The sequence below is a fragment of the Sorex araneus genome, chromosome 3, assembly GCF_027595985.1.
Source record: "Sorex araneus isolate mSorAra2 chromosome 3, mSorAra2.pri, whole genome shotgun sequence".
Classification (NCBI taxonomy): Eukaryota; Metazoa; Chordata; class Mammalia; order Eulipotyphla; family Soricidae; genus Sorex; species Sorex araneus.
Window position 1 is genome coordinate 2,901,633 of NC_073304.1, and position 12,183 is coordinate 2,913,815.

General features: G+C 53.2%; 1 protein-coding gene across 1 annotated transcript in view; it reads left to right on the forward strand.

Moving 5' to 3' along the window:
- Window positions 1-53: 53 nt before the first annotated feature.
- Window positions 54-12,183, forward strand: part of DEGS2 (delta 4-desaturase, sphingolipid 2) — a 49,297-nt gene continuing 37,167 nt past the window's right edge. The window contains exon 1 of the mRNA XM_055131790.1: window positions 54-194. The gene's annotated coding sequence lies outside the window, so the exon portion shown is untranslated. The remainder of the gene's footprint in view (window positions 195-12,183) is intronic.

Consider the following 12,183-nt stretch of genomic DNA (forward strand, 5'->3'; position numbering starts at 1 on the left):
GTCCGCGGCGCGTGACGTCAGCGCGCCGCCGCCGCCGCCGCCGCCGCCGTCGTCCCCGCCGCCGCCGCCGCCGCCGGCGCCGCGAGTCGCGCTTCCTGCCGCCCGGCGCTGCCACGGCCGCGGAGCCGCGCCGTTCCCGGGCCCGGGCCGCCCTCGCCGACGGGGCACGGCCGCCGCCGCCGCCACGGGAGCCGGTGAGCGGTCCGCGCGGCCCCCGGCGCCGTGGGCTGGGGGTCCGGGGTGGGGGGGCGGCCCGCCGGGGAGGGCGGGGTCGCGCCCCGGGTGGGGGGCGCCCGGGCGCGGGCGGGGCGCGGCGGGCGCCCCAATAAAGAGTGCTGTGACCGGACACGCCTGAGCCTCCTTTCTCGCGGCGGGCGGCGCGGGCGCGGCCCGGGCGAACAAAGGCGCCGGGCGCGGCGGTGGCGGCGGGCGCGCGGCGGCGGGCGCGGGCGCCGTTGGGGGCGAGCGGCCGTTACCGCGCCCGTTGGGGCCGCCGCCCCCCACCCCGGGCGCCTGGAACCCCGCGCCCGGCGTTCTCCGCGGCCGCTCGGCGCCCGGCCCCTCCCCGCCCGGCCCGGCCCCCGGCTCGGCTGCGGCGCGGCTCGTCGGGGTCGCGCCCGCGGGGGGCCGCGGGGGCGCGGGCGGGCGGGAGGGAGGGAGGGCCGGGGCGTCCTGTCCGCAGCACTTTGCCCGCCCCGGCGGAGGGGGCCGGGCCGCCCCGTGTCATTCCCTCTCCGAGTCGGCTCCAGTCCCTGGGTGACCCCTGGAGCCCTCACCCACCCAGGCTCCCCCTCCCCCGAAGTTAAAACGGGTTGAAACCATTCCCTTGGGGCTCCGGGCCTCCAGAGTCGTGCATGAGCAGTCCACGAGTGGAAACCAGTCGCGGGGGAGGTCCCTGGGCCGAGCCGGCCCCCGGGTGGGCGCCCCAGTGTGGGGAGCCGTGGACGAGAAGTCTTAGGCCCCTCTCCCCCACAGCTTGTGATCTCTGCATGACCTCCGCCTGCCTCAACAGAGGGACTGAAAACAGACGTTCACGAGCCCCCGCTAACAGGATATTGAGCCACAATGAAAACAGTTAGGGCTGACAGCTCTGTTCCTGCTCTCACTCTGATCAAATTGTCAAGGATGTGTAAGTTAATGGTTATACGCACAAGCCCCCTATCTTCACTGCCCATTTGCTGTGTACGTTGTGTACGTGACCTACGAGTTTCTCAATCCCCCTGCAAAGTATATAAGCATCAACTCTGCCTTGAATAAACGCTCTAGACCCTCACGAGTCTTGAGTCATTCCTTAACCCTTTCACCTTTACAGGTCCCTCAGGAGAGACTTTCACCCACACCGTCGGACTGCCCCGGCTGCAGAGAGAGAAGCTGCTGGTCAGTTCTCTGTCTCTCTGCCGCAGGGAAACACAGCCCGACAACTGGCGCCCAACGTCGGTGGATCCCCCGTCTCTCCTCCCCGGTCGACGGTCTATCCCGGGTCTCCTCGTGTTCGTCCCCTCGGAGTCGGAATACGTGTGAGTTTCCTCCGTGCATGCACCTCGCGACCCTGTCGCCCCATTTTTTACATTTAGTCGACCCCCTCGCCTCTGGCTACGTCCTCGTGACCACAGTATTCAGGCTTTTGCCTCCCTCTTCTCGCCCTGCGTTATGGGCTCCCTTGTTAGTACTGAGACCAAGTTCCTCCGCCCCCTCGACGAACTAGTCTCCCGCAAGGTCCATGTTTCCAAAGCTGACCTTTCCCAATTCTTTGCTATCCTACATAAGGCTTCTCCCTCATTCGTTATTACTGCTCCTAAAATTGCTCGCTCCACCTGGCTCTCCCTAGGCGACGAGTTGTCCACCTACTGCGACGAACGGCATGACCCTGCCTTCAAGGACTGCATCTTAAAATACTGGCAGCTCCTTGATGGCATTATTACCGCTGCTCCCATTTCCCAATCCTGTGCTGCTATCATCAAGGATGGCCAAGCTCTTTTGGCTTCCGCCTCCCGCGCACAGACCCCCGTCCTCCCTTCGGATTCATGCCCCCCACCTTATGTCTCTGCCTCAGCTTCGGCCCCTCCGCCTCCCACTCCTTCCTCTTCTTCTTTTGTTGCTCTTGAACGCTCACCCTCCCCCACTCCCCTGTCTCCCGAAGACCAGGCCGACTTGGATGCCGCGGCAACAGCCTATCACGGGGACCCTCCCCTAATCTCTCTTGCTGCAACTCCTCCTGATCCCCCTTTGCAGGCCTCTTCGGCTGCAGCGATGGATCGCCTATCCTCCTCTATAGACCGCCTTCTCTCTCTCCTGTCGCCTTCTGACACTCCACAGGCTTTTCCTGTTATTTTGCGCCCCGTCCCCCAGGACCCTCCCTCCACCCCTGTCGCCCCTGCTGCCCCTCCGGCGGAGGGCTCCCCTGCATCTTCCGCCTCCTCGCTTCACCCCATGACGACCCGCTCACAGGCTCAGGGTGCGGCTCGCCGCCTTGTCCCTGCGGTCCAGCCCTCTGATTCCCCCCGTCCTGTTCCGACCCTTGCGGAGGCGGCGGGTGCTCTCCCGCAGCCCTCTCCTCCGCCCCCTCGCCGCGGCCCTGGCGACATCTATCGCCAGGAACTCGAGTTCAGGGACCTCGATCAGGCCTCTCTTAGGGAACTCCGTAAAGCCGTTCAGGATTATGGTGCTCGGGCTCCCTACACCCTCTCCTGTTTGGAAAGCCTCGCTTACGGCGGCAACCTTTTCCCCGAGGAATGGCGCATCACTGCTCGCCGCTGCCTCCGCCCTGAACAAATTATTCTTTGGGAGGCGGAGTTCATTAATAACTGTAAAGATCTCGCCCGGACAAATGAACTAGAATTCCTCCAGATATCGGGCTCAAAGCCCTATGACTCCATTCATGCACAGCGGGACCTCCCTTATCACTTACTTAACCTTACATCGCAGGCTGCTCTTAAAGCCTGGAAATCCCTTCCCTCTTCCTCTGCCCCCTCTCTTCCCCTTGCCAAAATTCAACAGGCTGATGATGAACCGTACCATGCCTTTATTACCCGCCTTTTGGAAGCTACTGACAGAACCACAGGCATTTCGGATACCTCTAACCCCTTTGTTAAGCAGCTTGCCTTTGAAAATGCTAATCCTGCCTGCCGTCAACTTCTTCGTTCCCCTAAACCCTCTCGGTCCTTAGAAGAAATGATCTCTCTTTGCAAAAATGCTCATTCCTTTGCTACACAGGTGGCTGGAGCCTTAGTGGCTTTTCAGGGCCAAAATGCTGGCCACGTGTGCTACTCTTGCGGTCACCCTGGCCACTTCGCTGGGAAATGCCCGGAGCGGCGCGGCCCTATTGTGCAGGCTGGCTCCACCTCCGAACGCCCCTCCCTCTGCCCCCGATGCCGCCGCGGCCGCCATTGGAAATCCTCCTGCCGCGCGACCACGGACCTGGATGGGAATTTTTTGGGCCCTAACCCCCTCCTTACCCGCCGCCAGCCACCCGCGGCTCAGGGAAACTCCCTCAGGGGCCGCCCCCAGGCCCCGCGCCCCAAGCCTCGTTTTACTCCCTTTGTCCCAGCCTCGGGGGTTCAGGCGGGCACCTCCCCAGCCCCGGCCCAGGCCCTGTATGCGGGAACTCATGCCCCTCCGCCAGCACCCCAGTACCCGTTGCTGGATTACGCCCCTCTACCTCCACCCTCTTCCGGGCCTCCCCCGGCTCAGCAGGACTTGACCTCTGTGCCTCCGCCCCACACTTATTAACACCCCAGGGCGGTGTTTATTCCATCCCCACTGGCATTTTTGGCCCCCCTCCGCCTGGATATTTTTTTATGATCATTGGCCGAGCTTCCTCCACCTTTGATGGCCTTATTATTCAGCCTTCTATTGTTGATAATGATTACACCGGGGAAATTTTTCTCCATGCTGTTGCTCCTTTTAAGCCCGTACAGCTAGTGCCCCCGCGGCGCCACCCACCCTGGTTCCTCCGATGTTTACTGGATAAAAACCATCTGCCAGGAGCGCCCCTCCTCTATTCTTTCCCTATCTATTCAGGGTCGCCGTTTCCACGGCCTCCTTGATACTGGAGCTGATACCACCTGTTTTTCCCCGAGGACTGGCCCGCCGACTGGCCTACCTCTCCTTCCCCCAACCCTGTTAGCGGTGTTGCTGGTACGGCCAAGCGAGTCCTTCTCAGTGCCCGTCCTCTCATCTGGCAAGATGAGGACGGTGACTCCGGCCTGGTTCGCCCCTATATTATTCCCGGCCTCCCTATTAACCTTTGGGGCCGTGACCTCATGGATCAAATGGGCCTTGTTATCCTTAAGTGCAAAGACAGAAAGATCCTTGACCAAATGCTAGCCTCTGGCTATGTTCCCTCTAAAGGCCTCGGCCGTTTTTTGCAAGGGATAACTAAACCCATCTCCCTCTCCCCCAACCCTGGCCGTCAGGGCCTCGGCTACACCTCCGGGACACAGCCTCTCCCCTCCCCAACCTCCGTTTATGCACAGTTTGCCCTGCCCCCGGCCTCCTCCTTGCTTCCCCCCGTTTCCCCCAACCCTCGGCCTTCCCTGCGCATTTCATGGTCCTCTGATGACCCCATTTGGGTCCCGCAATGGCCTCTTTCGGCTGAAAAGCTGGCCGCCGCCGCTTCCCTAATTCAGGAACAACTTGCCGCGGGCCACATTGAGCCCACAACTTCTCCTTTTAATACCCCCATTTTTGTAATTAAGAAGAAATCCGGCGCTTGGCGCCTTCTTCATGACCTCCGAAAAATTAACGCCTCAATGCACCCCATGGGAGCGACTCAGCCTGGTCTCCCTGTCCCCACCGCCTTCCCTAAGGATTCCCATAAGATAGTTTTGGATCTTAAGGATTGTTTCTTTTCCATTCCCCTTGATCCTACAGACTGTCCTCGTTTTGCCTTTTCCTTACCTCCCACTAACGCTGCCGGCCCGGCAGCTCGCTATCATTGGAAAGTTCTTCCACAGGGCATGGCGAATAGCCCTACTCTTTGTCAGATTTATGTAGCCTCCTATGTGGACCCTTTTTCGCTCCCTTTACACTTCCGTCTCCTTTTATCACTATATGGACGATATTCTTTTGCTCTCCTCTGACCAGGATCTCTTGATCCGTGCCGCCAATCACCTTGTCTCCTCCCTTCAATCTCACGGATTTTCCATTTCCCAAGATAAGATTCAACTGCACCCTCCTCACTTATTTCTGGGTTTTGAACTTTTACCCTCCTCCGTTCGCACTCAAAAGTTGCAGCTCCGCACTGCCCATTTGAAAAAGGTAATGTGGACTCAATTTCTGTGTGAATGTGCTGCGTTGGGTGCGCACCGGAATGAAAGAGGACCGGTCCGAATGAGTGCAGGAGTGTGATTTGTGCAAGTGCCTTTAGTGTGTGTGTATATTTGTCTCATTATATTTCTCTTAGTTATGCTTATTATTATCAGCAGAGAAGTCAGGAAAATGCAAGATCATGTGGTTGAGTGTTTAATAATATCAGGAATGAAAAAGAGTGTCGCTAAGGTGGTCTATCCACCTCAGAAGTAGTCTTGATCTTAAAATAGTAACATCTGGCAACCTTAAGCTTCAACAACTTGGTCATAGTTTTGCCGGCTTATATCAACAAAAGCGCTTTCTTGACCCGTTTTTAACAAGCAGGAAACCGGCTGGTCAGGCAGAGAAACGGGGAGTAATGTTCCCAATCGGCCGACAGGGCTTAACTTTGCCCTGGGGACTTCTCCTTCCTTTCTCAGTCTGTCAGTTCTCTTCCTGCCATTTTTTGAAGGGTCAGATCGATCGATCAAATGCATACATGTGCACATGTAGTGGTGTTTTTTTTTTGTTAGTAAATTCATTGTCTGTCTGTCTGTCTGTCTGTCTCTATGTGGAACACTTGAACTTGAGTGTTGGAGTCAGAGTGAAAATCAGCAGTAAAAATTAGACCAGGGAAAGCAGGATCACTACAAGAGATCAAAGTGGTATGTAGTCAAGCAATTTAAAGGGTTGAGGTGTTTTTTGGAACTTGTTAGACCAAGTTAAACAGAGGTTAACCTCTGTTAAACAGAGATTTCTTATCCGAATGTTGAGCCTATGTTGAACCTATGGAAAATGCAAAATTCTCAATCTAGATTTCTTATTGTAAGAACATTAATGGCTATTAACAGTTGTAATTCTTCTGAAGTTCAGAGTCTCTACTATCTAGGAAGAGCTGCAGAAGTAGCACCTAAAACTAAAGTGAAATAAAGCGTTCAGAGGATGCAAGGCTTTATTTTACAAGATTCAGCCAATCTTAATGAGGAATTTAGCCAGTTTACAAACAGAGGTACAGAAGCCATCAAAATAGTTTTCTTATGTTTCCATAAACATTGACAGTCCAAGTGTCTTTTCTATGTTATTATCAAAGGTTAGTCAAAAAAAAAAAAAAAAAAAAAAAAGGGAACTCTTTTTGTGTCTGAAAGCATGTTTGTATTGTGGAATTGTTAGAGAGCTCATGATTTGAAATAACTAAGATACAAAAACTATTGGATTTAAGCCAAAGAAGGTTTACTCATGTTTTATAAAAATTGATGGTTTAAAGGTCTTATGCTGTTGTGTCAGTGTACATATGCATCTGCATTGGATTATTAGAATGTGAGCTGAAATAATTGTGGAAAAGCAGGTTCAAAGAGTAATAGTTTAGTTAAAACATGAGTTTCTAGAGTTATGAATTTGGTTGCAAATCTTATCCTACTGGTATTTTATTTGATCTCTGAGACTTTTGGTAACTAAAATTTCTAGAGATACTTAGCAAAGAATTATAATAGATTAATCTCAGGTGTCAGCCTGATAGTCTGAAGCCATAGCATTGTGCCTTGGTTAAAGTTTGAGATAAGAATGGAGTATTTCATGGAAAATGTGGGAAATTTTACTGACTATTGTTAAATCAGTCTGTCTAGTACATGTAGATGCATGTTATTATTCTGATAACTTTATTCATTGCAAAGCTTTGTCACCAGATATCATATCTAGCTCTGACCATCACATAGAAGTTTGTATGCAAGTGTGAGATCCTTAATGTTTTATGGTAATCTATGAGTGTTTTAATCTTTATATTTGTGTTTTCCTAGAAATCAGAATTCTAAGATGTCTCCTGGTTAATTTCTAATGTGGAATGAACCTTTGCCCAATGAATATGTTGTAAGAACTTTAGTTGTGAGCATCTTTAAAGTTGTTGAATATCTATAGAACTGACCTAATGCTTTTGAAATAACACTGAAAGTAGTTTTGTCATGTTAAATGAAATGATTGATAACTAGTGTCCAAATTTGGGAAATCATGTTGTACTGAGTTCAGTAAAATAGGAGTTTAAACTTGTGGGACTATAAAGAATATAGATGTATGTCTTAAGTCAGAAAGATAATGGATGCAGATATCATCAGTTGGAAAAAGGAAAGGAATCCTGTTAAAGTGAAGTTGATTTTGAAATGAGTTGAAGGAAAGTTACAGGACAGAATGAACATAAAGGGAAGTGTAGAAGGTTTGAGGTTGTGTTTGAAGGAAAGAAACTGATCACTGTTTTAAGAAACTCTTTAAATCACATGCAGAATTGTTCTAGTATGTTTTTTGGTAGGATTTATGGAAGAGATATTGGATGGATTGTCTGGACTCCTGTTACAGTGCTCTTAGATAATTGAATTCTTCAAAAATTGCGGAAAATCAAGGGTTTTTCAAATGGGATTAAATGAATTAGACATGTTTAACTGTACACTGGACTTCCAGTACAGTGCTCTCATTAATAGGAAGTCAAGGTTTTCAACATGGGATTGAATGGGTTAAATATGATGTTAAATTGTACACTTTTCCTCTACAGATTTTAGCTTCTTTGACTAGGACCCACAACAAATGGGTGTGTTGCATCTCACTGTGAGTAAAGTGAAATGTTTGCTTTTCTCTTCTTTTGTACCTTCAGTATGTTTTTGATGCTTCATGGCACTATGTTGGTTTGCATAAATCCAGACAAAAGTCTTTCCTCTCTGTAATAGGGTCTACCCCTCATGCAGACAGGAAAATCAGTTATGGGACCCCAAAGCCCTCTTTCAGGGAAACAGTCAAGGGATTGGTCTAAATGACAGGAGCAGGTATTTAACAGGTACTGTTTCAAGTACCCTACAAACCTCAGGGAGACCCTAGAGGCCGGCTGGCTTAAGGAAAGAATGGAAATCATCACTGCTATGGAAAATGAGAAATCCGGCAATCTGTGTGACTGACACAATCTGGGCCTACTCAGCATCAAGAAAAACCCTGGAAACCAGGATCTCTCCCAGCCCTGAAAAAGGGAGGGGATGGACTCCTTTCTGCCAGGATGCATCTACGGAAAAGGCCACGCCTGCGTCCATAACCCTGATACGGAAGAAACCCGCTGGCTCCCGGAGCGCCTTATCAAGCCGTTCACCCAACCCAGGGCCTCGGCCCCTGAGGATCCCCCTTCTTCTTCCCCTACAGATCTGCTCTCCGACCTCGCCCTGCGCGGCTCCCAACGCTACCGCCGCGAGCCCATTACGGCCATCACAGTCGGACTCCTCCTGGCGGTTGGTGCTGCTGGAGCTGGAACTGGCATCGCCTCCCTAGTTGAGACGCGTGGTCATCTTGCCACTCTCCAGAGACTGGTTGATGCGGACATTGCTGATCTAAAACAGGGCCTTGACCATCTCACTAATACTGTTAACTCCTTGGCAGAAATGGTCCTCCAGAACCGTCGTGGCTTAAATTTAGCGTTTTTAAGGGAAGGGGGAGTGTGTGTTGCTTTAAAAGAAGAGTGTTGTGTTTTTAAAGATGAAACAGGCCTAGTCAGAGATAGTATCAGACGTGTAGAGAAAAATTTAGAAGATAGACGCAGAGAAATTGATCAGAGTGAGAGCTGGTACAAGAACTGGTTTTCAACCACACCGTGGTTATCTACATTGCTCCCAGCTTTACTGGGACCCTTTATTGGCTTTATGTTGCTCATATCCTTTGGCCCATGGGCTTTTCGACGCCTGACCACCTTCGTGAAGACTCAAATCGACGAAGCTACAAAAAGTCATCCCAACGTAATGTACCAGCGCCTGGAGACTGTTGAGATGTCACCACCTGAATATCTCAACCTTGCGGCTTTCGAGATGCTCAGCAAGAAGCCTCCGTCGGTGCGATCCAGAGTAGCCAGAGCGTGGCGAAGGCTGCGCTCCTGCTGCAACCGTCCGCAGCGGACCCGTGAGTTGCCGCCTGTCTGCTAAAGTAAAGAAAAAAGGGGGAGCTGTGGGGAGCCGTGGACGAGAAGTCTTAGGCCCCTCTCCCCCACAGCTTGTGATCTCTGCATGACCTCCGCCTGCCTCAACAGAGGGACTGAAAACAGACGTTCACGAGCCCCCGCTAACAGGATATTGAGCCACAATGAAAACAGTTAGGGCTGACAGCTCTGTTCCTGCTCTCACTCTGATCAAATTGTCAAGGATGTGTAAGTTAATGGTTATACGCACAAGCCCCCTATCTTCACTGCCCATTTGCTGTGTACGTTGTGTACGTGACCTACGAGTTTCTCAATCCCCCTGCAAAGTATATAAGCATCAACTCTGCCTTGAATAAACGCTCTAGACCCTCACGAGTCTTGAGTCATTCCTTAACCCTTTCACCTTTACAGGTCCCTCAGGAGAGACTTTCACCCACACCGTCGGACTGCCCCGGCTGCAGAGAGAGAAGCTGCTGGTCAGTTCTCTGTCTCTCTGCCGCAGGGAAACACAGCCCGACACCCCAGCCCCGCGCCCCGCGCCCCCCGGGGACCTGTCCGGGGTCTCGCCGGACGGACTGTGCGTTGGCCCCGGGCTCGCCCGGCCGCTGGGGGGCTGTGCCTGTGCTCGAGGGGGCGCCCCCCGGGCTGAGCCCTGGCTTCCCGCGCGCAGGACCCCGGGGAGACAGTTGAAAGGGAGGGTTTGGGATGGTTTTTATTCTGCTCTGGACAGAGTGAATTGAAAAAAATTTTTTTTTTTGGGTCACACCGGCGATGCACAGGGCTTACTCCCGGCGTGCCCGGGGGCCCTACGGGATGCTGGGAATCGGAACCCAGGTCAGCGCGTGCGGGGCAAGCGCCCTCCCCGCTGTGCCGTCCTCCAGCCCCAAGGACAGTGAATTGAGCCAGTAGGCATTCCTCCTGAACTACGAGTTTTGGGGTACAAAGGCCGTTTTTGGTTTGTTCCGGCCACCCCCTGGCAGTGCTCCGGAGACCAGGTGTAATATGGGAATTAACCAGGGTCGCCGCGGTGTGCCAGGGAGCCCCTTCTGTCCCCACCATCCTTTTCTCATCCCCAGTCAAGCTTAGACTGATTGACTGGACTCATCAAAAAGTGCCAGAGAAAGGAACCCTGCGTGATTGGCCATTTCCGGTGTCTCGGAAATGCCCAACTTGTACAGAGCTTCCAGGCGGCTGTGATACTGGAGATTCAAGAGTTGTTTGTGCAAAGCTTTCTAGACTCCTCCAGGCTCCAGGGCGCAGAGCTCGCGGCCGGAGAGAGGGCGGCCATGGCAGCCGGGAGGACCGCATGCAGCGGGGCAGAGATGTGGACTGGCGGCCACAGTTCCGTGTCCAGCTCCTCACCTGCCTCGCCGTCCGAAACATCCTCGAAGGAGCTTCATTTGTTGGGAAGGCCTGTGCTGGGGCTGGGGACAGTAGGGCGGGGTCCCCAGGCCCCACCCGGAGTGTTCTCTGAGCACAGTCACGTGTGGCCCGAGAAGACCAAAGGACCGTGTCAGGGTTTCGGAAGGGGCACGCGGGAGAGCACGATGGGCCAGGCTGCGCGCTGAGAGACCCCTGGGCCTCCCTGGCTCTGCGGCTCCTTCCGGACTATTCTTTATGCAGGGAGGTTAACTGGAGTCTGATTCCGCCTGTAAGGAATAGGGAGTGGAAATTCAGTCGTGCCCAATGGCTTCGACCACAGATTAATTTGGCGACCTGGTCCAGGTGTCTCCTTTTGACTTGGAGCTGCGGGGCAGTTAGAACTGGGTGGGGCAGGTGGGCCGGAGGGGGGGCCTGCAAGGGAGGCTTAGAGCTGCCCCAGCTGCTGTCACCTCCCTTTGGTGGGGACGCGGCTAGGATCCTGAGCCAGTAGAGAAAAGCAGTGAGAATTCCCGCTCATAAACACGGGATTTCTAAGCCATAGTTATTGTTGTGATGGTTCTTGAGTTGTTTCACTGGGGGCCACTCTTGGCTGTGCTCAGGGATAGCAGCTTGAGGAGCCCGGTATCAATCCCAGTCGCTGCGTGCAGGACCTTACCTAACCCTTTACTATGGTAATGGTGGTACTTAACCTTTTTATTCTTACTATTCTTGTTGATACCAGTTTGGTGGACACACCCAGCATTGCTCAGGGAGCACTCCTGGCGGAAATCAGGGACCCTTTTGCAGGGCCCACCATGGGCTCTCAATGCTTTAACTCCTGCACCGTCTCTCCAGCCCTTATTGTTACTCTCAGAATCTTTCAGAATTGATCTTCTCTCCCTTCACTTGCATCCGACACACCCTGCCAACCAGTGCATGCGTTCCCTCGTTCCCTCAGTTCCCTCGTTCCCTCAGCGCTTAGATGTGTCTAAAAAAGATTACCACCTGGGGGCTGAGAGATAGTACCAGGGTACTGCACTCACCATGCACACAGCCCACCCAACTTTGGTCCCTGCACCCTTTATGGTCTCCCCAGCACTGCCAGGAGTGATCTCTGAATAGTGCTGGGTGTGACCCCAAAACAAAACCCAAAGGAGCCATTTATACTTGCTGTGTTTTGTAAGGTCTCAGACATTCTTATTCTAATGTGTTTGCTTTGAAAGAGAATGAGGGCTTACTCCTGGCTCTGTGCTGGGGTGGGGGGGGCGGGGACTGAACCAGGGTCGGCTGCATGAAAGGCAATTAATTAATCTTCCTTCCTTCTGGATTTCCTTTAAATTAAAGGAATATGACTTTGCTAAAAGTTTGCCCTTCCAGAGTTGCCGAATCAAACTCCCTGGGACTTGGCTCCGGCCAGCTCTGCGCACGGCCCGCCCAGGGCTGCAGCCTGAGTGGGCCGGATGGAGGAGGAAATGCCCCGGGTCCACGGTTGCTTTCCTGGCCTCAGCAAGGTGTTTGCGGAGTGGGTCGGGCAGGGCTGAGGGGCAGCCGACACGGGAGGGAACAGGTGGGCCCAGCAGTGGTGCTGTAAGGCTGATCTT